General features: G+C 40.2%; 1 protein-coding gene and 1 long non-coding RNA gene across 5 annotated transcripts in view; one reads left to right on the forward strand and one right to left on the reverse strand.

The window, feature by feature from the left end:
- The window catches only part of NLGN4X (neuroligin 4 X-linked), a 294,305-nt gene extending 281,636 nt beyond the window's left edge, over positions 1–12,669 (reverse strand). Inside the window, exon 1 of one of the 3 annotated variants that reach the window (XM_058535384.1) lies at positions 12,308–12,669. The gene's annotated coding sequence lies outside the window, so the exon portion shown is untranslated. Of the gene's footprint in view, positions 1–10,475; positions 10,642–12,307 lie in introns of those variants that run through there. The other 2 variants (XM_058535386.1, XM_058535385.1) reach the window with 2 other exon arrangements.
- Positions 12,312–27,205, forward strand: part of LOC131400701 (uncharacterized) — a 51,310-nt gene continuing 36,416 nt past the window's right edge. For both annotated transcript variants that reach the window (XR_009217410.1, XR_009217411.1), the window contains exon 1: positions 12,312–12,834. This is a non-coding gene — a long non-coding RNA (uncharacterized LOC131400701). The remainder of the gene's footprint in view (positions 12,835–27,205) is intronic.

The raw sequence follows: 27,205 nt of genomic DNA on the forward strand, positions 1-27,205 counted from the left end.
ATAACACACTACTGTCTTGTTTCCACTATGAACCTAAATTGTCACAAGATTTTTGGTGAGATGATATTTTTCCCAGGTTACAAATTATGACTCTCCTGCATCTTTGTTGAGACATATTTATCTACAGCTTTATTGAGATATTTTGCATATTCCAAAATTCACCCATCTATCATGCTTTCACTGAGGTTGGTTGGTTGGTTTTATGCTATAACAAATTTAGATTTATCCCCCTTTCTGCTTTGCCGTTCTAGTATCTCAGCTTTATACTTCCTTTTTCTGAACATTATTTTTTAACTTCTGTGTAACTGTTACATTTTCTTCCAGAGTCTGTCTCACTGGTGTACTCAGCAAGAAGTATTTTCTTCTGCCTCACCTGCTGGGTTACATTTCAGCTGCTCATTCTGAACTCTCTCTGCTAATAGTCAAAGATAAATCTAAAAGTAACCTTTTGCCTTTTTCTTTTTTATGTTTGTTTTTTATTTTCAAAGTGTCTTGTCTGCTTTTCAATGATTCTGATTCTCTAATAGTATCGATTCCAAATAATTCTCTATACTGTGATCTAAACAATTCCAGTTCTTTGCACAGCACAAGCTTGGCACGTGGTAAATTTACAATCCATAGACGCATGTTGTCGCTTCTGCAGCAGACAGATCCAGCCTGCTGGCTTAAGCCTGGGACACAGGTGCCATCCAGGCATCCCCTAGGGCAAGCATCCTTCTTTTCTCCAAGATTCCTGATTACCTCCCCATTCCTTATCGAGTATCTTCATCTCTTTGCTCATCAACCCTAGTAGCCTGTCCTGTTGAAGAAGCTAAAATTTAAAAGTGTACCATCTCCATCTGAAAATAACAAAATGAACCTAACTCTTAATATTTGAGCTATATGGCCCTGGTGATCTTGCCTTTAACTATTTTAAAGAGATTTATGAACTTTTGATTAGGCGGTTATTTTCCTTAACATTAGACATAGGACATGAGAGATTAAACAGACAGATACACACACAACAGAAGCGAGAGTCTGATATGAAACTTCTTTGTTCCTAATTATAAGAGTCTGGCTCATGTTTTGTTGTGCCTACCCCCCCTCCCCACACACACTTCTTTTTTTACTGCTACAAAAGAGGTGGAAAATGATGTTCTTATGGATAATACAGGAAAGATAAACAACTTAATCTTCTTCATAACCCCACCTCTTAGCCCTCAACAAATATTGAAGAAATTAATAAAATGAAGGAAAAAAAATATCAACAAATCCATTTCTCTAGATTACCTTGGCAATTTAAACACTGCCAAGTAACCTTAGATTCTGTTAGCTCTTCTTTTTGCTTTGTGTCAGTAAAATATAATAGATGTATTCTTAACATAGTTCTGTGATTATAGTTACGTAATGTAGGTAACGCTTGTTACAAAGAATCTCAAATTATCTGTCAGGTCTCCTGGATCCACTAGTGTGGGACTTGTCAAGTCCTTAAAGTGTCTGTTTTCAGTGTAAAATTCAAGAGAGGAGTATGACACTTGAGGTTCTCCAAAATTATTTGATCTGGGAGCCTCTTTAAGTGAGAATTCCTGATTTGGGAGTTCTTCCCATCAATTGCTGTCATGTTTTCACATTTTTTTAAAGAATCACCATGATGAATTTTCCTCTGAGGCAATGCAATCTGTACCCATATTTAAGCAATCCTAGCTCACCTGTATGAAAAACACTGTCTATTTTCAAGGTTGTTTCATGAAGCTAAAGATCTTAAAAGGTTGAAAAATAGATTATATGAGGAGTGGTGGAGTCTGAGACAATTGTCTGTGATTTTTACAATCTTCAAGACTCAGATACATTAGAATTCAAGGTATTTCACATTCCTTCAAAATGCTGTTATATCTAACTGTTGCTTATTGATTTTTATAAAGACCATAGGAAATGGCCATTAATTAAAGATGCTAGTTCCACTACCATATGTTAAAAAAAAAAAAAATCTATCTATCTATCTATCTATCTATCTATATACATCTCATGGGCACTCAGTTCTTTGTTGAGTCAAAGTAATCTGTTTTATACATGTATTTACTCATATGGCTTACTAAAATGAAAATCAACATTTTACAAATATAGAGTTTGACAACTTTTAAAAATATAAGCAGCTATACAAACATGGCATGTGAAGAATTCTATTAAATTGTCATGGAAATTCTTTGCCATTCCACAAGTTTTTGTTTGTTTGTTTGTTTTGTTTTTTACTCTTCTTTCCTGACTATTTGATCCATTCCCAGACCTCTGAGTTCTCATCACTCATCCAAATAGAAGAAAGAGAGGGAGGAAGGGAGGGAGGAAGGAAGGAAGAAAGGATGGGTGGATGAATGGGAGGGAGGAAGAGATGAAAGAAGGAAAGAATCCATATTGCATACCAGAAAATGGGAGTGATATATAATACACACATACACACACACACACACACACACACACTCTATATGCTTATATATATATATGCTATATATATATATACTCTATGTATGCTTATATATATATATGCTATATATATATGTTTATATATATGCTCTAAATACTTCAACAACTTTCTTATGAACATTCACACATAGGCAGGGATTTTTGGGAGTAGGTATATGCTTAATTCATCTCTATATTACCAGCACTAAGTTCACTTCCAAGCCTATAACTGGCATATAGTAAGTACATGCTCAATAAAAGTGATGAATAAAAGAAGGAACGTGAAGAGCAAACTCCTGATGGAGTAAGAAGCTCTTTTCCAGAAAATGACAAATATATCTTAGTCATGAAATTTCCTTCTTGCCAGTGCTAAGGAGCTGCATTCCTGAACCTACCGCACTGATTTTTCATCTTGAGCAAGGCCACGCAAGAGACCTAGCCAATAGAATCTACCCCACGGTAGGCAAACGCATGCTTAGATTGGTGCCATCTCATGCCCGCTCATGGCGGACAACATTGATTCGCTGTGGTGTTCTTTTCTGCTGAACTTCACACAACCTCAGAGAGATTCTCAGTCTTGTCTTCTAAGGACACAAGTTGCCTATTGATCCGGGAGGAAAGATCACTTGACACAGATTCTTGCTCGACACATGTTCCCACTGACATGAGGTTTCTCCACTGGTTCACAAAAGCACACTACATATCAATTAATTATATTTCAGTGAGTACTGTAATATGCTTGTTACCACAGTAACATTAATAGCTCTTCAACTTCACTTGAATGTGATATTGAGGGAAAAAAATGTAGATATTGGAGACCAGCTTGGAAATCTACTTACCAGATATGACACGGTTTCTTCCAGAAAATGCATGTCAAGCTATCTATCAATCCATCTCTCATGTATCTATATCTATATATGTATGTTATATTTACACTAATTTTTGATATGTTTAAATTAATTTATTATATAGGTTATATATTTATATATAAATATATAATACATAATTATATATCTAATACAGTAGTTCCCCCTTATCTGTGTGAGATATGTTCCAAGACCCCCAGTGGATGCCTAAAACCCTGGGGAGTACTGAACCCTGTATACGCTATGTTTTTTCCTTTACATACATACCCATGATAATGTTTAATTTATAAATTAGGGACAGTAAGAGATTAACAGCAATAATAACAAAATAGAACAGTTTATAACAACATACTGTAATAAAAGTTACCATAGGTCTTAGCAACCTCAGCATGTGATTTTTTTTCTTCCCTTATTAGGTCGAGAACTTTCACCTTTTCACTTAAAGGAAGCAGTTCTCGGCTTCTCTGTGGCATATCTGAATTGCCAGCATCACTACTCTTGCACTTTGGGGCCATTATTGAGTAAAATAAAGGTGACTTGAACACAAGCACTGCGATACCATGACAGTGGATCTGATAACCAAGACGGCTACTAAGTGACTGACGGGCAGTGGCGTCTACAGCGTGGATCCCTGGACCTTAAGGGGATGAGTCACATCCGGGGCAAGACCACGCGAGATTTCATCACGCTACTCAGAATGGTGTGCAATTTAGAATTTAAGAATGGTTTGTTTCTGGAATTTTCCATTTAATATTTTTGGACCAGGGTTGATCTCGGGTAACTGAAATTATGGAAAGTGAAACCACTACTGTACGTTATGTATCTAAATGAATTTTATTCATTATATATGAAGGATTTCCAACGAATTTTGGAATAGAATGAGTTTAGATGATGGAAGCTTTCTTCATCACTTACATAAATTGTATGTAAATACCACTTATAAATGTATAGTATATAAATACAATTATATAAATATATAAAAATGCAATATTTAAGAGAAATTTAGCTAGTTTAGATGATGAAGGCTTTCTAGATATAACTTGCCAATGAAACTATTTTATGCAAGAAATCGCTCTTATTTGTGTTTTGGTTGTCATGAGACCACTTGTGTCTACACGGCAGCATACTGTCCTGTCAGAGACCTAAGTCTGTCTGCACATTTGTGATGTGTCATCCTATTTCCAAAGAACCTGCAGCTGGTGGTGAAACGACCCCCAGGATGAGAAATCCTCTCGCACTAATTCACCTCTGCTGTGGCCATCACTTGGGATTTTTCGGTGCTTCCTCAGACGAGCAATATGAATGAGTGGTCCAGGTTGAATGTGAATGCAAAGGATCTCTGCAGGAAGAGAGGGACCCAAGACCAGAGAGAGACTATTATGAGTTTCTCAACTTTTGTGACTTCAAGCTTCTCGATGCTTATTGAAAGTGAACTCTGGGTTTCTCTACTGTGCTGATACAATGCTCCTGCGACTGTAGCAGAAGGTTTCAATAGAAACAGTCTCTCAGCAGAGCTCTTACAGCATGGAGAGAAAGAAAGGCATGCATGCCCTATGAGGCAGATAAAAGAGTTATGAGTTTAACCTTGTGAAAATAGTGCCCAGTTTGGTCATTGTAAAAATTGTCGATTTCTCCATCCCAGTAGACAACACGACGCAATATTGATGTTCATAAAAGGGTAATATTTTTTCACACCTACCATATAGATTATTTCACTATAAACATGGGTAATAATATCTTGTTAGAAAAATATTACTCAGATTAGAAAAGAAAGCTTCAAAGAAACTTAGAGAAAACAGATGCCTGCCCCTAAACCTATACTCTCTATTTATGTAGGTCTCATTGTTAATGAATGTCTACACCCTCAAATGAGGAGTACTCTCAGGTCAATCACAGGTAATTTACATTATGAATATTTTTTTTTTTTTTTTTTGTGAGGATATCAGCCCTGTGCTAACATCCGCCAATCCTCCTCTTTTTTTGCTGAGGAAGACGGCCCTGGGCTAACATCTGTGCCCATCTTCCTCCATTTTATATGGGTCGCCGCCACAGCATGGCTTGCCAAGCAGTGCGTCGGTGCGCGCCCGGGATCCGAACCAGCGAACCCCGGGCCGCCGCAGCGGAGCGCGCGCACTTAACCGCTTGCGCCACCGGGCTGGCCCCTACATTATGAATTTTAAATATCAGATACACTGGGTGAATGAGAGAGAAAAAAAAGGGAAAAAGACTAAGGCAAAAATCACATTTTTCATTCTAGTATTTTGTTTTTTGCTTTGATCAAATGTGTTGCGATGGCTGAGAAAAACATTTTATGCAAGAAAATAGCTCTTGGCTATGCTTGTGCATATGGGCATATCTCTGAATATAAACATACACAGACACACACATACACATTTCAATTCTTACTGCATGCCTTTAGGCCAGGAGGGCATATCTGCCTGACTTAGAAAAGCAGTTAACAATGAAATATTTTATTAGTGAAAAAAAAAATACATTTATTTTTGTTTTCCCTCCTAGCCCATTCATAGAGTTATACTTATCTTAAGTGAGAAAAATATGAAAACAATAAAAGCACTTGATCTTAATAGGTTCTGGTCTGTACCCCCAACCCCTCCATCCTTGTTTCTGAGACCACAGTTCCCTGCTGTAGGCTGAGCAGCTGAAGCTGGCTGACCATCGAGGTAATGTAATATGTGTCCCTCTCACAGTTTTGAACCAAACTTTGGTGATGCTGAAATACGAAACATGGAAAATGACACCGCGTGCAAATCCCATCACAGCTATAAGAACAGAACAAAATGTAAAAACAAACATCAACTCACTGTGATGCTTCTCATTGGTGCCAATTACAGTTAACCTTGGCTCTTTTTTAAAGGATCCAAAACCTTATCAAGAAATGCAACTTTAGGCTAACCAAGTTTCTTTTCTTTCTAACATAAAAATAGCAGGCCAAGTTCCACTCTTTAAAGGAGTGCACTTTGCAAAATATGTATTCTCCCCCCTCACCCACCAAAAAAAAAAAAAAAAAAAAAAAAACTCCAATGAGACAAAAAAAGAAAAAAATGGAAAATGAGCCTGGATGAGGTGTTGATGCCTGCAGATATATAACACAGCCAAAGTCACAGAATCACAGAGAGAAATGTTGGTTGCCAGGGACTGTGGAAGGGAGAAATGGGAATTATGAATCAAAGGGCATAAAGTTTCAGTTAAGCAAGATGAATAAGTTCTAGAGATCTGCTGTACAACATCATACCCAGAATCAACAATACTCTGTTGTACACTTAAAGTTTTGTTAAGAGAATAGATCTCCTGTTATGTTTTCTTACCATGATGAAATAAAATAAAAACATACACCTGGGATGATGACTTCCAGACCCAAGGACTCATCATCCAATCAGATATTAGCCTCTTGAAACCAAAATGATCACCAATGTCAACACACATAATCATGAGGTCCAATTGTAATCCAAAAATAGCACTCTGTTACTGTGGCAAAGCACTATTTATATAACAAACATTTTAAATAAAACCACCCAAAGCTCTGGGTTATTTCTCCACCTTTCCAAAGAACTGTGAAAGCACATGCTATTTCATTAACACTAGCCTGAAATAAAGATTTGTCTCCTTGAGATTTATTCCAATGAGGCCTTGAGGGTCTATTCTTCCTCATTTCTTTCCTAAATTGTACAACGACTACTCTATTCCACTCTGGAATCAAGTCAATAAAACCTCATCTTACTATATATTTTCTATCTGTTGGGATTTTCCTTGTTTTCTTTCAGGTACCACTTCTGGGAGGAAGGAGGGTGACTTGGGCCAGAGAAGAGGATCATGCTGGAAATTGATTGGCCAACTTCCACAGGCAGGTAGAGCTTAGGTACTGTGCATGCACCTGGGACAGGTGAACCCAACACTGAATGTCTGAAGTTCAGAATCAGATCCCTAGGTGGACTGGTTATTCTCCACAGCCAACCTTCCATGCCTGTGCTAACTTTATGAGCCTTTTATTTAATTTTTATTTAGTGTAACCACGACAGAGAGAAATCCTTCTCCTATGTACATATTTATTCAAAGCCCATAAGTGGCAAAATGGCAAACTTCTAGGCAGTACCGCCTTCTTTTTCCCTTGTACATTTGTGCTACTTTGCCCCTCCCCAAGAAAAATGAGGAAGGATTTCCCATTCTGCCATTCATTCAGCAAAGAACAGTGGAGTCTTTGAGAGGCTAAATGAAGGTTGTTTAGAGAAAAATGACAAAACTGGAAAATATTCATTGAGTGAATTGTCCATGAATGGATACAGCGCATAAGAGATGACCTAATTGCCTAGAGCCACGTGGGCTTCAATTTTGAGATTCTCACTTTCTCTCCTTGACTGGGCAAAATCCGTATATTTGCTTTGAAACTGGTAGCCGACAAGTTTAAGAGATTATTTGTTGCTCCAGAGAAGGCATAGTCTGTCTTAGAAGTCTTAAAGATAGTTAAGTAGACTAAAGTCTCTCTTCTAAAAAGATATAGTATCCAGAAAGAAGAAAAAAAAAATGGGCAACTGATTTAAACTAAACTCTGAACATATTTTTCTCATTTGGGAATAAAATGCATATTGTTAAGAGTAGAAACCATTATAGAAAGAATGCAGGCTGGTTTATATACTAAAAATCTGTTCCTTACACATGACTTTCAGATGCTAAAATCAGCTCTCACCAAGTCTGGAATTTAAGTATGTTTTAACCTGATAATCCTATCTTCAGAGCGAGGGTATTAAAGGACTTAAAATATCTTTATATCATCGCTTCATTTGGACAAAATAATTCTGTCAACAAGTTGCATTATTGACAATACTCAACCATATAATAAAGGTTTAAAGTATGGAGTACCAATTAAAATGGAAAAATGTTAAAGGGAAGCCAGACTCCATGCACCTGAATGTGTACTTTTGTATGAACCGTCTCTAGGTTTTTTGTTTTGGTCTAGGCATAAAAGCACTATACTCTAAGGAGCTCTTAAAGAGATTCTTGCACAGTCTGAAAGCTACGTAATGTGCATAGTTAGTAAGCACTGGAATCTTTGTGCAAAGACCAGAACCTTTCCACAAATTACTACAAAGGAAAAAAAAAAAAAGAAAAGGCCAAGTTCAGAAATAAAGAAAAACTTCATATACTTATTAGTCTGCATTCCAGGCTAAAACCATGAATTTTCAAATACCCTCAAGTCTGTTCACTTGTAAATTTAATAGCATCCATATACCTGCTTTATCCACCTTCTGTAGCAATCGGTTACTTGTCAAGTATCTGTTCTATTCTTAGACTTGTGTAAAAATTAGCTGGACTGCAGGTTTTAGGGCCAAAAGTACATTCAGCACTATTTTATTTTAAAAAAATACAAAGGAAAGCAACAATTCCTCCACCCAAGAAAAATATGTCAAAACATCTTAAAAACGGTATCAAAGCACAGCCATTATTAGGAAAATGCAATTATCATTAAATCCCTTCTCAAAATCATTCTAGTTTCCAAAAAATCAAATCTCTCATGTGAATCCAGTGATTTAAAACTGATGAAGTAATTTTCCACTTGTTACAATCGGCTTGATTGTCTTCCTCCATGTCACGGAAGATACTTTTTTAAATTGCTGTCTACCTATCTACATATATACTCAACTACATTTCCTAGGGTAATAGAATACTGAACTTCTAATCTGGAAAAAATATATATTTGCAAAGGCTTCCTTGAAATTCTTACATTCTTAATTTGGGGACAAATTTTTAAAATCTAGAGTTTTTTTCTGGAAATAAGGGATGAATGTGACCCTGTGCCATTATCCCCGGCCCTACTACCTTCTGCTGCATCGCCACAGAGTTATTTATCTTGAGGATTTTCAGGATTGCAGTTAACCGCTTCCCACAGCCAACTAAGGCATGAAATAATTCTCCATTCCCCCCATCCGCCACCACAAAAATGCAGATTTCTGTGCAATCTGATCACTTCTCTGGGCTCTGCCATCCTCTAGGGAAATGCTAAGCATCTCTTTTCAAACCAGGCAGCTCTCTTAGCAGAGTGGTGTTGCTTTGTTCTGATGGAAAGTCAGGTTTTCACATCCTGCTCATTTAATTTCTAGCTGAAGAAGGTACCTATTGACAATGTCTTAAGCATTCACTTCTATGTGGCCTGCAGAACGCCTACACAAACTGGAAATTCTGCTTCATCAGGATAACTAGGTCTCCTCGAACTTTTTCTTTTTTTTTTTCCCCTCTGCATTCCTCAAATCATGGTAAGTGCGGACTCTGAGAAGAGAGCTAGCTCACACCACCTCCCGTTAGAAAACAGTTAAATGCAGCGCGATCTTGATGTCGATGCCCTGCCAGCAGTGGATCCCTTCAAAAAGCATAGGATATGAGCACATAAACCCGTTTCCCCCCAACTGACCAAACAGGAAAAAAAAAAAAATCAAAATCAAAAGAAGAATCCATACCACCACCTCGTGGATTCTACTCGCAAGAACAGCACCTGGTTACTTCGATAACCCCCACCCATCAACCCTCGCCCCAAATTTCTTAAGTTGGGTCCAAATGACAGATTGGGATCCGCCGTCCTCGCTCAACCCAGACTCGCCCAAGCACTGGGTTTAATTCATTACGCGCGCGCCCAGCGCTGGCGCAAGCCGCGAGCCACCGCGCACGGCGGGGGCCACCCCACCGCCACCCCCTGGACCCCCAACTCTGCCTCTGCACCCCCTCCGCGTCAGCGCCGAAATAGCAGCCCAGTGGCTCCGAAAACAAATAAAAAGAGGCCCACACCTGCCGGTCGGTTCAGAAGAAGGAGTCAGAGAAAAGGAAACCCGCAGCCAAAAAAAAAAAAAAAAAAATACCCATTGGGATGGAGCTGGAGGGCTGCAGAGAACGCCCTCCGGGCGCCCCTCGCCCTCCAAGCGGGAAACCCGTTCCCAAGGTGGTCCCAGCCAGGCCCCGGAGGTGCAGGGGTTGGAGTGACCCCCGGCTCCCGCCCCCGCCGCTCCGGGAAGAAAGGGCGCTGTGTCTGGCGGCGAGCAGGCGACGGAATGGTGCGCCGGGCCCAAGACTGCGCGGGGCACGGGGCCCCGATTCGGGGGCCAAAGGCCCGCGGGGCTGACCGGGAGGACGCCCCCGCCCCCACACCCCGGCTGAGGAGACCAAACCTACCGCTTCTCCCAGGAGCGAAAGAGCCGAAGCAGGCTGGGGGGCTGGCGGGGAGAAAAGGGTCGTCTAGGAGACTGAAGGATGCCAGTGCGCCCGAGGAGGCGGCGGGCGTTCTGCAAGCGGGAGCGGGAGGGAACGACCGTGGGGTGGGGGGCGCAGGCGGGAACCTCGGCCTCTCCCCCCACCGCAGGCGCCTGGACCCCCGCATCATCTGCAGTCGAGCAATACATCCCCCCCAACCACCCCCGCCCGCGCGTCCGCAGCTCAGGCCCCGCGAGTGCGGGCGCAGGCCAGGGGCACCTCGACCGCGGCCTTGGGGAGGGGGCGGGTCTCAAGTTCACTTGTTTTTTCCAGGGTCTCACAGCCCCTCGCCCAACCCCTGTTCTTCCCCCACCCCAGGCTGCAGGCTTGGCGCCTCTTCGCTATCACTTCTAACCCCTGGAGCGGGAGGGGGCCAGGCCGAGCCACGCGGGAATGGAGGTGTGTGTGTTAGCTGCGGGGGTTCGGGATGAAATCGGCCGGGAAAGCGTTGGGGGTAGGGGTGGGGGTGGGATTTGAAGCGCGGGACAGCAGAGAGCTTTGGGATGGAGGAGTTGTTTGTTAGGTTGCCCAAGGCTATGGGGGTGGTCCGCATAGAGGAACCAACTCCCCAAACCCCCCACCCCCACCTCGCCCAAGGGGACTATTCGGCCGTGCGCCCCGCGGGCTCTGCTCCCGGGAATAGGGTTTCTCTATCCGCAAGGGCTGGGGCTTCGCATCCCTTGAGACCCGGGCTAGGGCGCCCGGCGCCTGTTCCCACAGCTACCAACTTTTGTGGTCCTCGGGAAAAGCAGGCAGTTCGGGGATGGTGGTCGGGCGGCAGCTGCGCGCCCCTCAGAAAGGTCCAGGCCAGACCCAAAGAAGCAAAACCACCAGCCACCCACCAGCCGCTTGCCTCCCCCCTAACCCACAAGCACGGGAAAAGGGGGGCAGGTAGCCCGCTCCCCGGCTTTGCAGAAACAGCGCTAAGCTACCGTCATTTCGTCTTCACCAGGGGTCTCTGGCGCGCCCGGGTCGCTCCCCAGCAAACCCCAGCCAGGTCCTAATCAATCGCGTGCGTTATTTCGTGCACCACACAAGCCGTCATCTTATCCCAGGCCAGCAGAGGAAGGAGGAAAAAAAAATCGCTTAATGCAACCCCAGCCAAGCCTGTTTTCCTTTTTTCTCTCTGGTTAACCCAAAAAAACCACCGCAGGAGGTGGTAGCTGACAGTTTCCTTAAAACAGAAGGAGGGAAAAAAAAGCCCCTGATTGCTCACAGTTTCCAGAAGTCGTCCTGCCTTCTCCATCTCTAGTCCCGGTTTGCAGAGAGCTGGGGCTTCGCTCCTTCTCTCCCTGTACTGCAGATATATTTTTTTCCTCCTCTCCCCGCCACACTCTTCTGTTTATTTGTATGTAAGACAGCTCTACTTTGTAAACACATCACACACGGCCCCAGAGCCGTTCAAATAGCTGATTGCAGCAAAAACGTTTCCAAACCACGGTGGTCCCGATTTATTTTTTTTTAAGTCGAAAAAAAAAAATCAAATGTGTCTGTCGAGACGTGCATGTAGCTTGCACAGGACACACTGTACATATATGTCCACACTCCCACCCACACCTAAAAAATGGAGCGACAGATGGGAGAAAGTCCTATCCAAATTTTCGAAATAAAAGAAAAAAAATGTCATATTAAGTGAAGCTCAAATGTTTGTAGTCAGGCTTATCATCTCTTGCTGGGGAGCATATACAAGTCAAAATGTTTAAAAGGCTTAAAAAAAAAAAATAACCCAGAGACTATCTTAAAACAGCACCTACCTTAGCCGTGGAAAAGCTGCATGGGCTGTAAATGTTCTTTTTACACATCCAGATTTTTCTAGGGAACCCGGACTAAGGGTATGAATCAGGAGGATGTATTTAGTCCAGGCGCCTTTGCTTTCTCGAATCTCCTCTAGATTTGCTCCTCCAAAGGAATGTGAGGATCACCGACACCGCCGTTTGGAGGAAATTCGTTGTTTCTGTCGTAAATAGTCTTCTGGTCAGGAAGAAAAAGGAACACAGTCGGAGCAGGAAGGGCAGAGCTAGGTCTGAATAAGAGCTCTGTGCTGAGAGACAGAGACGCGTCTGCAAGACAGAGAGAGACTGAACAGAGAGGTCCCGATGTCTCCCTCTGCTATTGGACCAAACTGAATGAAATTTACAAAGCCAGCAGCCAATAGATCTCCGCAGTCGGCTTCATCACTACAGAAACCACATCCACAGCTACAAGCGAATGCAAAGAGCAGCTAATCCCAGCGCAAACCAGCTGTTAACAGAGAGATTCCTGGGGCCAGGATGGCAAACAGGTAAGGGTGGCATGCAAGGCCACCACGCCAGAGGCGCACAGGAAAGCTTCCTCTCTGGCTTCTTTGCACTCTCCCAATACCCTGGGCACCAAACAGGCTACAGTATTTGCAAACAGCTTTAACTCTTTGAGGTCATGCTCTGTGATAGCGCCAGCAGTGTGGAGCTATTCCCAGGGGGTCAGGCTGACAAATGTGTTACTCTTTCTGGATGTTACTGTGGTTATATCGGGAAGCTATCGTATATATATAGTTTGAGAGCAAAATTAGAATGAGGAGCTGTCAAGAACAAGAACCTCTCCTAAACCCAGGGGATGGGTTGATGTCTGTTTCTTTTCTTATACAGTAATGGTTTTGATAATACAATATTGGAGGTGTTGTATTCGCCAGCTATTTGTAAATACCCCTCTTCACTTTTGGGGTCAAGGAGTTTATCTTTCCCAGCCAACTTCAAGTTTGGTTACATGACCCAGTATTTACCATTGGGTTAGAGGGAGTTGGCTTTAAATGGGCATCGTCTGAAGAACCTAATTGATAAACCAGGGAACAGTGTATAGAGATATGGCAATATGAACACAGATTCTAAAAGTAGATTGCTTGGGTTGAAGTCGCATCTGACCTTCAGTATGTATTTAAATGCTTTGTGTCCATTTCCACATCTTTAAATTGGAGAAGATAAAAATAATGACCTCATAATATTATTGTGATATTAGCTGTGTTAATACAGGACTCGACATACAAGATTTTTAAAAAGTTTTCTTTTCTTAAAATTATTTCACAGGCCTATGAATTTATTTATTGAAGAAGAAAGATAATGTCCCCTAGGACATGCTCACAATTGCTTCTGCATTAAGGCAGCAAACTTAGGCTTCCAACTTGCTGAAATTATTTGTTGTGATGATACAATTAGGGATTCCTCACATGTTTTAAGGGATGGACTCTTGGAGGACATGGCCAATAATGACAAAGATGATAAACACTGGGGCAGGGGACCTAGTTTCATATCAAGCGTCTACTCTTGCTAGCTTTGATTTGTTGGAAAGTCTTTTATGGTCTATGCATCTTAGGGAATAGCTCTATTAAATAGTGATTAAAATAGCTCTCCTGTGGGTTCCTTGGGATGATTAAATGAGATAATATGTATGAAGACATCTTTTACCAGAAAGATGTGTGTGTGTGTGTGTGTGTATATATATATATATATATGAGAAAGAGAGCTACTTTTAATCACTGTTTGCATATATATAATATATATACAAACGAGATACATATCTCCAATAATAGAAGAAACATATATATAAATAAGAAGAGAACATATATATAGATGTTCAAACATATAAATATATGTTTCTTCTATTATTGGATGGATATTTAAGATCCACTAACATAATAGTATTGTTAATAAACATAGCTTTTCACCCAAATCAGTGACTTACATAGATATAGATACAAAAATACAGATATAGATATAGACATACGTATTTCCCAAACTAGAGTTTAGAAGCAGAGCTTCAACTTGAACACAATAATTTATAGCAGGCCAGAAAGTCATTGGCTTTGCCAATAGTGAATTAATTGATTGATTTATAAATTCATCAAGTAGTTTTTGAGCACAAGCATAGTCCTAAGCACTGAAAATGCATTTGTGAGTAAGATATGTCCATTTATTTTTGAAGAAGCGTATAGTCTTGTGGATAAGGTAGCCAACAGCATAAGAAAATAAAACAAAACTACAGGAAGAAGTGAAAAAGTCCTATAGTATGAATTCATAGGGATCCGTGGAGGTGGAAATGATGAAGCAAGGATCTTCAGAGGAAGTGCTCTCAGCAGAGAAGGAATGGTAAATAGATATTGATCAAGTGCAGAAATTGAGAAAAAAGCCATGGTCACAGCCTGGATAAAGCCACAGCAGCAACAACTTGTATGCGGTGATTTGAAATCCAGAGGGTTTGGTATGAGCAGGGCATAGAGTGTGAAAAGAAAAGAGATTACAGAGAGTGAAGAAGTGTTCTGAGACCTATCTATGAAGGATCCTGAATGCCCTGTGGAAAAGGTGGAATTTATCCAGGAGGCAGTTGGGAGCCAATCATTTATTTTAAGCTGGTGGTAGGGGAGGAATAATCAGATTTATTTTAGGACAATCACCCTGGTGGCAATATGAAGAATGAGTTGGAGGGGACAAGAACTGAAAGTGGAGGAAATATTTTCTGACACTATTGCAAAGATGGAGGTCCTAGAGAAATGAAGTCGTGAATAAAATATAGAGAGAGAAGAAGAAAAGAAAATAGCAATTGGTATGGGTAGGAGAGGTCATTTCTAAATACACTAAGGCAGCATTAAAAAATGAACCTGGAGAGGGAGAGTTTGGTTTGTTGGGTAAAATCTTCATGTTTGTCCTAGTGTATGGGTGAGCTGGTTGCGTACCAGATCTCTACCCAGAGATACGTTACCTGGGATGGGGCGGGCAAGCACATTTTCATTTCTGTCTGAATGATCTTATTGAGATTAAAAAAAAGACTTAAGCAAACAAAGGAATTATTTGAAGAAAAGGTGAATATATAATTTTAGGAGTTTATAATTTTCCTTAATCCTAATTACCTGAGACCAGGGTCCTAAGAGGGAGAACCAAACACACCATTTCATAACTGTTGGGGCAACAGACTGTAATACAGTGAATGGAGTTATAAAGTTTTAAATCCAGGAATCTTGGAAGAGATAAGGGTATAATTTTTCATGTTTCCATTTTATCTAATTATGGAGTATGGTAATATAGAGAAACATGTCATAAAAAAATAGAAAACAATAGGGTATAGATAAAGACCCATTGATATATGAGCTGAGTTTGGTACAAGAGAACTGGGAGGAATCTGAGAAATAATCTATCCTGTACTAGCGCTCTCTCTGATGAATCCATCTTATCTCCATCAACCACATTCTGATCTAATGTTCATTTTCCTGTGAGGTTGACAGTTTAATCCTAATTGCAATATTGGCTAAGCCAGGGAGGCTTTTGGGCTGTACTAACTCATATTGGCTCTACTGAAACAATAGTTAAAACAAAACAGAAATATGATTAAGTAGAATAATCGTTATTAGTGCAATAGTAATATATGCTATTTTATTAATAATTATCACACACTATTGGAGATATAAATACGTATAACATCCAAGGTGCTTAAAACTTAATAAGGTGATAAATCGAGTTCCTCCATTACTAAACTTCAAGGTAATATATGGAATAAGCCATCTTAGAAGCATATGAGAGGCATAGCATGCTTTCTATAGGGATGATGAGAACATCCTTCATAGTTAAGATTTTCAAAGGAAATTGGAGAGCAGAAGTGAAAATAACTCCAAGTGAACAAAATCTGGAAAAAAATAAATGGATGTGGAGTACGTAGTGGCTCTGACAGTTCAAGATACCTAAGGTTCAGCCAGGTAGCTTGTTAAAAAAAAATCCATGCTCTTGGAACTCAATACAATGACTCAGATTTAGCAGATCTTGAGTTAGTTCTGGGAGCCTGCCTTGGTAGGGACCTTGCTAAGTGAGTCTTTTGTAGGCAGTCCTTAAATTACACACTGCAAATACTAACGGTGAGGAGTTGATGGTAGGTTCATAGTATAATGAAATCCTCGTGGGCGAGAGCCTGCTCGCCCAAAGAAGACTTTGTCCCTCTGACTTTGCTGTTTCAGACTCATCAAACACCATTAATTATGTAACAGGCATACACTGGACAGAGAGATGCTCTGTGCTGACTTTCCATCTGATTATTTTAAATTCTTTCCCTAGTTATTATTTCATAACTGGGCATGATTAGTCTAAATGACTTTTAAATTGCCCTGATTTTTAAAAAGTATTCAAGCTCCTGAACTTCACTACACTCATTGAGGATGAGAAACCCATTAAATATTGCTTTCATGCAAAAACCAAGGATATTGAATCCCAAATAAGTGGCCCCAAAGAGGTAGAGATCATTTTTAAATGACGTTTTGCAGCAACTGTCCCACTGTTATTGCCTAAGACTTTTTATGAAAATCTTTCACGATGTCTGTGTCACTTTGACAAATAACTACATGTAGTACACTTCAAAATTACGAAAAACATACATAAAACTTCCTCTTTCCAGGTTACATGGAAATATATATATATTTCCACACATATACATAATACATAAATATATTTAGATATAAAATAGAGAGGTTATAATATATAATGCTATATATTATATATAAAAATATATATAAATACTGTTATATATTTTTATATAACCCTATATATTATATATAAAAATAAGCATAAGAAATAAATATAAATATATATATAAATATAAATATTTTATATATATAATATATATATATAAAAAAAAATAGAGAGGTGTTTATATTCTCAGAACAGTGGATTCCTACCCGATTCTGCCCCTGTATCTTCGTCCCGGGTATGAACACCACCTCTCTTCCTACTTTCATACTTTATACTTTGGATAGTCTATATCTAAAAAGAAAGAAGTTTAGTATTGGAAGGAGAGAAAATAAGCAGTGGCATGGGTATGCTATATTTATTGACACTCCAGCAAACAGCCCTCTCTCTTGTTAATGATCTGTGCCAGCTATGCCAGTAGGGAAACAGAACATCTCTGGTGAATGCAACATGGCTTATAATTGTAATTTAAATTAAATGAAGTAGACAAAAAATTATTAGAACAATTGCTCTCTTTTATCCTTTCAAACTCAAGACTTATTTTGGAATAACTTTTTTAAAATAAGCATTTCAGGGACCAGCCTGGCAGCGCAAGTGGTTAAGTGCACGCACTCTGCTGCGGTGTCCCGGGGTTCACCAGTTCGGATCCTGGGCGCGCACGGACGCACCGACACACCACTTGTCAAGCCATGCTGTGGCGGCATCCCATGTAAAGTGTAGGAAGATGGGCACAGATGTTAGCCCAGGGCCAGTCTTCCTCAGCAAAAATAGGAGGATTGGCAACAGATGTTAGCTCAGGGCTGATCTTCCTCAGAAAAAAAAATAAAATAAAATGAACAAAATAAATTAAAATAAAATAAGCATTTCAGTTTTTTATTATCACTCATTGAGAAGAGAGGGAAAGTATTGCAAATAATGCTTTGCTTGTGACATGCATGCATATATGGAGTCAGAGCAGTAGGAAAATGTATATTACTACCAACGGATTTGTTTTGAATGGGGATCAACCTCTGGTATAAAACACTGGTATATTAGTAAGATGGGAATATTTTCCTAGAATAGGCATGACCAAAATTATATAGGGAACAGATGAACCTGTGTGATCTCTTCATGTCAAGAAACTAATGATGGCTTTTGGCCAACAGCCAGTGAAGAACTGAAGTCCTCAGTCCCACAGCCTTTGAGAAACTGAATAGCACCCACATCCATGCAATCTTGGAAATGGATTCTTCCCCACTTGAGTTTTCTGATGAGACCCCAGCCCTGGCCAATACCTGCTTTGCAGCCTATGAGCATCCTCGGGCAGAGGACTCAACCAAGCTATGCTCCAGCTCACAGAACCTGTGAGAGAGTCAGTATGTGTTTCAGCCTCTAAGTCTGTGCTCATTTGTTATGCTATAACAGATACCTACTGTTATGTTAAGTACATATGCATGCATGTATGTATGAATGGATGGATATCGATATGGATGGCAGCAAGTAAGCTGTAGAAAATACAAACATATGGGCCGGCCCCGTGGCTTAGCGGTTAAGTGGGCACGCTCCGCTGCTGGCGGCCCAGGTTTGGATCCTGGGCGCGCACCGACGCACTGCTTCTCCAGCCATGCTGAGGCCATGTCCCACATGCAGCAACTGGAAGGATGTGCAGCTGTGACATACAACTATCTACTGGGGCTTTGGGGGGAGGGGAATAAATAAACAAAATCTTTAAAAAAAAAGAAAATACAAACATAAAAGAATGTTGACCAAGTTGAACCAATATGCAAATTTTACAGTTTGCCGAATGGTTGCTACAGATCTTTCAGACACACCATAGATGAATGAACCAGACTAAGTACATCATCTCCTCATAAAGCCTGCCAAAGGGTATCAAATTAGGGGAGTGGCATAACTTGATAACCAAATCTGTAATTCCTACCTTAAGCAAAATAGATTTCCTTCACTCTGGCTGAGAAGTGTAATAGGTCTCCTCAACAGCCTTGATCTTTTTACAGTTCATCACATCAAAGAATGATTAGTGAAGCCACCTTTTCTCTGGTCAGCCCTGTGCTAACCAGGGTGTGAGAGTCTTGGAAATATTATTTGATTCCAGAGGACTTATAATTTCCTGATATAACCATCCACGCCCCTCAAAGCCTCCCTTAGAAAAATTTATCATTCCACCTCCTGCATTCTCAAAGCACCTTGACCTTCTGAAGCACTTAACGCACCTACTTCCAGTGGCATGTAGGGTGTGTGTGTGCATGTGTATGTACACACATCTGGTCCCCTGGACTGTGGGCTCCATTTGTATGTCTCTCCAATGCCCCACTTTTGAAATGTTTGCTTATTATTTTTAACGTAAGGAAGTTGAATTTTGTTTCATGGTCTTCAGTTCACTTTCATTTCATATATTGGGCAGATTACTCCAAAAACATCAATGGAAATGTACCGGAAAGAATGGATGTTACCCGATCTTCCGACTTATGTAGGCTCATTCTTGAGGGTTGAGATTCCCACCTTGGGTAGACCAGGATGAAGTCATCTGCAAATGTAGTCTAATCCGATCTCACAGTCATGAGCCTTCTGGTATGAAATGAAGTAACACGGGTTTTTACTAATAAAGTGAGAGGGTTGAAGTTACAGATCAACACAATCCTCATGCCCATTGCATTGCCATTCTCAAGTCACCCTCGCACATTACTAGCATAATTAAGCTATCTATCCATAGATCCCCGACGGTGATTGCAGAAAAGACCTGTCTGATAGCAACTGAGGATCAATACACACACACACAAACACGCACTCGCACACAGGTTTTTTTTCCCTGCACGGGACTGGGCAGCAGGAGGCAAGGATCCTATACTGCAGCAAGTTCTGTTTCTCACAGGGATCTCAACAGGCCTTTCTGCGCTTCAGGATGCACCACAGTTCCCTCTTGCGAAGCCCTGGATGGACTGAGACCTCAGCATCCCTCAGACCCATCCACGCCTAGATGGGCACTTGGAGCTGCCCCTTCCAGGAAAGCCTCCCCTTGGCTGGTCTCCAGGCCCCTGTAGCCACCATCCCAGCCTATAAGGGAAGGGAAGGATGACAGTCAGAAAGTTGAGAGATCATGTGTCCAGGGACTTCAACTTGAGAAACTTTCAGCCATAAATAACCACTGTGGTTTTTTTTACTGTTTTTAATGTGCTGGAAGCATCAAAAGCATCAATTATTTCAACCTATATAATCTTTGTGTTAAAAGATTGTATATTTTATGTTAAAAGATTCCATGATTTTGTAACTTTTTTTTTGAGTATATCTTCGTTTATTTTTATATATAGCTAGAGCCTGAAAAATGTAAACATTCTGAGACTCTGATGCCTCCTGGACATCCCCACCTGGCTGGTTCTCCAGTGCTTTGAGGGATCAATTCTAACATAACAGAATGATTGCCATGGAGGAATTTCTCCTTTAATTTGTCTACTCTGGGACCAGCCCGGTGGTGTAGTGGTTAAATTCATGTGCTCCGCTTTGGTGGTTTGAATCCTGGGCATGGACCTATACACCACTCATCAAGCCACACTGTGGCGGCTTCCCACATACAAAATAGAGGAAGATGGGCACAGCTGTTAGCTCAGGGATAGTCTTCCTCAGGCAAAAAGAGGAAGATTGGCAACAGATGTTAGTTCAGGGCCAGTCTTCCTCACAAAAACAAAACAAAAAAAAAAAACAAATTTGTCTGCTCTGTATGAACAGAAAGGCTGCACAAAAACTAGGTAGCCACTTGCAACCCATGAGATTTTTGCAAATCCCTGGCTGGGCACTTTAAATCAGAGGGGTAGAAACACAATCACTTCATGCAATCTTTTCGGGGCTGTGGAAAGTCGGTCTTCCTGGGGCTCATCAGTCTGTGCCACGTCTGCCTTGTCAGGGTAGCAGAGCTATCTTCCCTCCAATGGCTCATTCCTCGACCATCTGGCTTCTTTCAAGCCGCCTTTTCTTAATTAATGACACACACTTTCCTTTCTCTTTGAAGTCAAACAGGCAGCACTGTCTTAGAAGATAAATAAGACTGTTTGACGATTCCTAGAGCAACAAGCTTTCCTCCATGCCTTTTCTTGAAGTTGCCAGTTATTCGCCATGCTTTCCCTTTTATTTTATTTCCAATTTCAGGCTTTTTGTCATTACGGTAGTCTAGGTATTTTAAATCCACTTACTATTATTGCTATAGGAAAAAAAGAGAGAGAGAGGAGAGAGAGAGGAAAGAAGGAAAGAAGAGAGGGAGAGAGGGAGCAAGGGAGGGAAGGAGGGAAGGAAGGAAGGAAGGAAGGAAGGAAGGAAGGAAGGAAGGAAGGAAGGAAGGAAGGAAGGAAGGAAAAAAGAAGGAAGGAGGGAGGAAGGAAGGAAGGACTAGTATCATAACTGAATCATTTTTCCCCTTAAATTGTTTTCCACATCCAGGTCCAGTTGGTCTCATGCCAGCTGATAGCAATACCTTAAATACCATTTATTAACTCAGTCTTATATAGATCCCATGAAAATATTTAACCCTACCTCAATAGCTTAAGTTTGCCCATGAAATTAATAATATCTAATTATTTTAATATAGCAGAGTCCTAAAGAAGGTAGTTAACCTGCAAGATATTACTATCTGGTGTCTAATTTCTGAACTCTCTCTCTAAGAGGTCAGTACCTTTTCATTTGGACTAGTGAATAAGAAAGGCCAAGACGCCCACACTTATACCTATTTTAGAAAAATATGGACCAGGATGAATCAAATTACTTCTGGTCTTTGCTTTTTCTATCCCTTTTAATCTGGCCCCATGCATTTGTAGCACTTGGAAGCTCAAGTCCCTATATTTTCCACTTGGTTATAAACACTCAATGCTAAAGCAGTTGCTGGAATTGGCAAAAAATTTGGCAGGACAGGCAATAGGGGGACCACGATTAGTTCCTTCCTAAATTTAGCTTCCATTCAGGAAGCTCATCAAGAGCTGGGATCACTGATGGCTCTAAGAAAGTGGAGGGGATATTGATTTTCTTGACTTATATCTTCTGCTTTGCAAAATCCGTAGAGTGCTTTGGGTTCATCATAAACCTAATGGTTCCTTAGCTGATATACGCTGTGTGACACTCTCCATAGGTCTCTGTTGTCCTGCATGACTTTCGAGAGGCACCAGTTCTTCATCTGTTCCACACTCTTTTTTCAAGAGTGTTTGCACAGTCAACAGCCTTGGGAGATAGAATAGTATCTCCCGACAGAACAAAAGGCAGGTTTCCTTGCTGCCTGTTATAAAATATTTGACTTTCATAAGCTCAGGATGTGTGTGGAGCATCAACCTGGGCCTCTGTGGGATGCCCCTTTGGAACCTGGAGAGCAGAGAAAACTGATGGCAACAGAGTGATTATGCTGCTTGCTGTACTGTGAATAATAATCTTCTTTGTCTCTGACCCAGGGGTTTTGTGTCTTCTGCCAGCATCCGTGAAACTGTGGCAGACTCTCTTTTTACCTTTCATGTTGCGTAAAGTCTCAGATGCTTCCTAGTTCCTGAAAATGCACCCAGAAATACCAAGAAGTAAAACTCACCACTGGATTTGGCTCAGTAGGCATGTACTGTGGTGCACCAGATGATAGAGAGGTAAGATAATCAGGAAGGCCATTGTGTACTCTAGGAAAGCTGACATTTTCTTATAAATTTGTCACCAAGTTCCAGGAAACACACAGCATAATAATGTGGTGACTCTGACTTTGTGTCTTCGAGAATCGTCTTCCATTTCTTTTAAAGTCTCATCAGCATCATCCAGTCCCAGAACATAAACATGTTAGCAACTCTAAAAGGCTGCTCATCAGAATGCAACTCTAACAGTTGATTCTTAGGCATGGTGGCATGCTGGAAGCGGAGGGAAGACTTGTCAGAGAATGGGATAGAGTTATCCACATACATCACCCTACTGAATATTTTCAAAAGTCGAAGAAGATGGTGTTTAATCCCTCCATAACATAGATGAGTAAGCTGAGGCTTAGAGAGACTATGAAGCATGGTTTTGATTCATGTAGTCAACAATTCTTGTCACTATTTCCAATGTGTGGGTTTTTCCCCACACCACAAAGCAATTCTGTGACACCAGCGGGGTGTCTCACAATTTAACTCAATTCTGACACTACCTACTCAGAGATAGCATCAGATTTCACATCTTAAGGGCTCAGTCCTACCAGACTGCCCCCCATTTCAAATGCCAATTGAAAGTTCAGGTAGTCACCTGTGCCTCTGATTGACTGGCTATGGATCGGAGATTCCCATAACCCCCTCCTTGGGTTTCACTAATTTGCTAGAGCAGCTCACAGAACTCAGGAAACCAGTTTACTCACTAGATTACTAGTTTATTATGAAGGATATTAAAGCATATGAATTAACAGCCAGATGAGGAGATACCTAGGGCAAGGTCCTGAACAAAAGATCTTCTGTCTTCTTGGAGCTTGTGGCCTGTCAAGGAAGCATGTGGAAGCATTCTGGTTCACCAAACCAGAAGCTCTCTGAACCCACTCCTTTTGGGTTGTTGTGGAGGCCTCATTAAATAGGCACAGTCCGTTAAATCATTGGCCATTGATTCAACCTCCAGCCCTTCTCCCCTCCCGAGAAGTCAGTGAGTGGGACTGAAATTTCCAACCTTCTATTCATGGTTAGTTCCTCTGGCAACCAGCCCCCATCCTTAGGGGATTTCCAAAAGTCATCTCATTAACATAAACGCAGTTGTGGTGGAAAGAGGCTTGTTATGAATAACAAGACACCCATTTCACCTTTCGGGCTCTTAAGCTTTTTCAGCAACTGAGGACAAGAGATCAAATATTATAACAAAAGATGCTCCCATTGCTCTGATGGCTCAAGAAATTCCAAGGGTTTTGGGAGCTGTGAGCCAAGAACTGTGGACGAAGACCAAATATATATTTCCTATAAATCACAACATTGCAGTAGCTAATAAAGCTATGGGCGGGACTTCAAAGAGCATTATTTTTCCTACACAGAAGCAGAGACAGCAAAAGATGTAGGTAAAACGCTGAAGAAGAGTTTCATGTAATATGGCTTAGTTAACAAGGAATGGGAAATGACAGTGACAAATACTAATGTTAAGCTATAAGAATTGTATTCTCAACAGAGGTGACACCACTCTCCAAGGGGTAAAAACTGGTCCTTGAGAGACAAAAAAATCTTACTCTTTTTAGGTATAAAGATGTATGTATACAGTATGTAAGCAAATGCAGAGTGTATCTGTGGTATTAAAATGTGGAGGGGAAACTAGAAAAATATGTTTAAAAACTCTCTCTGGGGGTGAGGTGGGAGGATAATGAGTAATAGGTTGGTAAATATGGCTACAAGGCACTGAATTGATGAGTTAAGTGAGAAATTAAAAAACATTAGTATTTCTTCCAATATAATCAATAGCCACTCACCAAAAGTAAGTAATCAAGAATTTATTAAGGTCTACAGGCTCAGTATGGTGCAGGACGCGTTAATGAGTGCAATATATGGTATTAAGGCATGGTCCTCAACAAATACGTATTTATGGCATGGGAAAAATGTACGTGAAGCATGATGTCATGCTGAAAATATTTAACAATTCAGTCTCTGGGTCAGGAGAAACCCTGATTTGTAGCATTTGCTGATTTCCACAGTGAAATACTTGGATCCTGGCCAATATACTATATGAACATGAATTCCCAGAATGTGAAAATTGGAATGGAAGACGTGCAGCGGTGTACGATGATATAAAATTTCCACTATGAAGATACAATAGACATAACTTCAAGAGCGTAGATAATAGCAAAATGAAGTAAAATAATTAGTCAGTGATGAGTTTCAAGCATTTATTACCTTTTTAAATAGCATGTTTAATTTTAAGATTATATAATTAAATTTTTAATGGAGGCTATGTTTAACAACTGCATTTCAAAATTCCTGGAAAGTGAGCTGTCGGCGATCAGGAGCCAGTGTGAACTGGGTCCAGAACAGCACTGCAGCGACTACAGAGAACCAGCATGTGCTGTGTGAATAAGCCCTTGATTACATACAATGCCCTTCAAGAATTCACAAATTAATTAATTGATGCATCAACTATTCCAACTAATAAAAGAATTAAACATAGTGTGTCCTTACTTTTCTTTCGTCCTATGTATAACTACCTGTTAGTTGACTTGAGTTGCACTTTTCCATTTAGGAGTTTCCTTGGGTTTTGATGCCTTTTCACAAACTTGCTTTCTTCGGGGTAACTTTGTTCTTATTCCAAGTAAAATGTTTAAGTTATTGTGACAGTCTAGTAGAAACCCCTTTAATCTGGTCCCTGTCTGCTTTCAGTATGGATTCAGAACTTTTTCAAGCAACCGTGCTTTCTAAACCAAGTTTTTCTTTTAAAAAGTTAATATCTCTTAATAACTCTTCAGAATGAAACTCCATCAACCCTATCATGTGAAAATGCAAATTTAGATTTAAATAAAAATGCAAATTTTGTTATAAAGCAATTGGTGATTGTTTACTGTCGTCTCCTGAAACTCCTTCTCCAAAGGAGATAGGGTCAAGTTCCTATGATTTAGGGTAGGAATGAGGATGATATGGGAAAGGAGAACCTGAGGCCTGGGATTTTATTAATAGGTTTAGAAGAGAGCTATTAAAGTTAGTTGCATTGATACTTCAACATATTAGATAATATCTTCCTATAATTTATAGATTTTATTTGTTCTTTTTACCGATAATGTTTGAAGATTTTATAAGAATGTGCTTCAGGAATTTTATATTTTGACAAAATGGACAACGAACAAAATGCAGACAGTAATTGTTCTCAGGACACAAAAGCTCCCCGGGTATTAAGATTCCAGTAACAGCCATTTACCCCAGTGACACAGCAGAAGAATCAGAGAAAGTTGACCTGCCTCTCTCCAATTGAAGATGAATGAGGCACAATTACAGTAGATATTCTGACTCTGCTGGAGTCATCAAGAGATCATTCTACATCTGTCAATCTAAATCAAGGATTGGCAAACTTGTATTTTTTAATCATAAGCCAACGACACATTAAACTATAATTAAAGGATATAAAATTAAAAGCACTTTTTCTCTGTGAGGTTATGGAGGTTTGCTTTCTTGAGAGAGAGGAATGTAAACATTTTTCTCACCCTTTAAAGGGATTAATAATGGTGACACAAAATTCCAGTTGATATTAGTAAAACCTTTTATAAGATTTAGTTCTCATAGTATTTCCTGCTTTCACTTATTGAAGTCAACATTTCAGTAAAGGTAATAGAGTGATTGAATTTGAACATTTTCGATGGATGGATATTTTATTTTATGAGGAAAAAAGAAGACAGGCAGGAAACAATTTGTGAACTTAACTATAGGAATGTGCTAAATTTGATTTCTTACATTCAGTTATGGGGAGGTTAAAATGCAGGAAGCTTTCCCTGGGAATACTAAGGCTGTTATGCAGATTGAAACACTACTCCTACAAGGTCATTCATATTTACTTTCTCAGAGTGGCAGTTGAAATGTTTTGTTGGTCAAGTCTGATGTTTAAAAACACTTATGAAAATGATGTTACATTTTTTAAAAAGCTGCTCAAAGCCCTTGGTTTTTCAACTGGGGATATTTCTGGGAAGGCAAATAACTGATATCAAAGATCTTTCTTCTGGTTTTAATGGCAAGTTTATTGTTTCTTTAAATGCATTCTCATTTAACTGTGATTCACAGGGCATGGCTAATAATTTTACTGGGGATGAAATTCAGAGGCTACAGTTAAGATACTATGTGAAAAAAAATGTGCTAGAAGATACTTTAGCTATGTTTCCACAACATTGCAGAATCACAGTGAATTACATGTTTGGATTGTAACAAAGTCAATGAGTTTCTGGTGGCAAATTGCTTGTGTTAAGAATAGGTCGCTATGCAGTGTATGTGTTGATTTCGGAGTGTGGATAATTTTTATGGAACAGCATTTATCCACCAGAAAAATCAATCACTGCATATTTCCCCTGCTTCCCAAATATTGGGACCCAGAACCATCTTGAAATAATGAGCTCCTTATTGGTGTGAGGTTGGCTCTCTCTTTGCAGATTGTTTTTAGTAGATCTTAAGTTTGAGAGGTGCCTTCAAATGCATGTGGGTAAGTTTTAGTCAGTAACAACTGGATTTTCCCAATCTGGTTTGATTGTTACTATTTGGGTGA

This window comes from Diceros bicornis, chromosome X (genome assembly GCF_020826845.1).
Source record: "Diceros bicornis minor isolate mBicDic1 chromosome X, mDicBic1.mat.cur, whole genome shotgun sequence".
NCBI classification, from domain to species: Eukaryota; Metazoa; Chordata; class Mammalia; order Perissodactyla; family Rhinocerotidae; genus Diceros; species Diceros bicornis.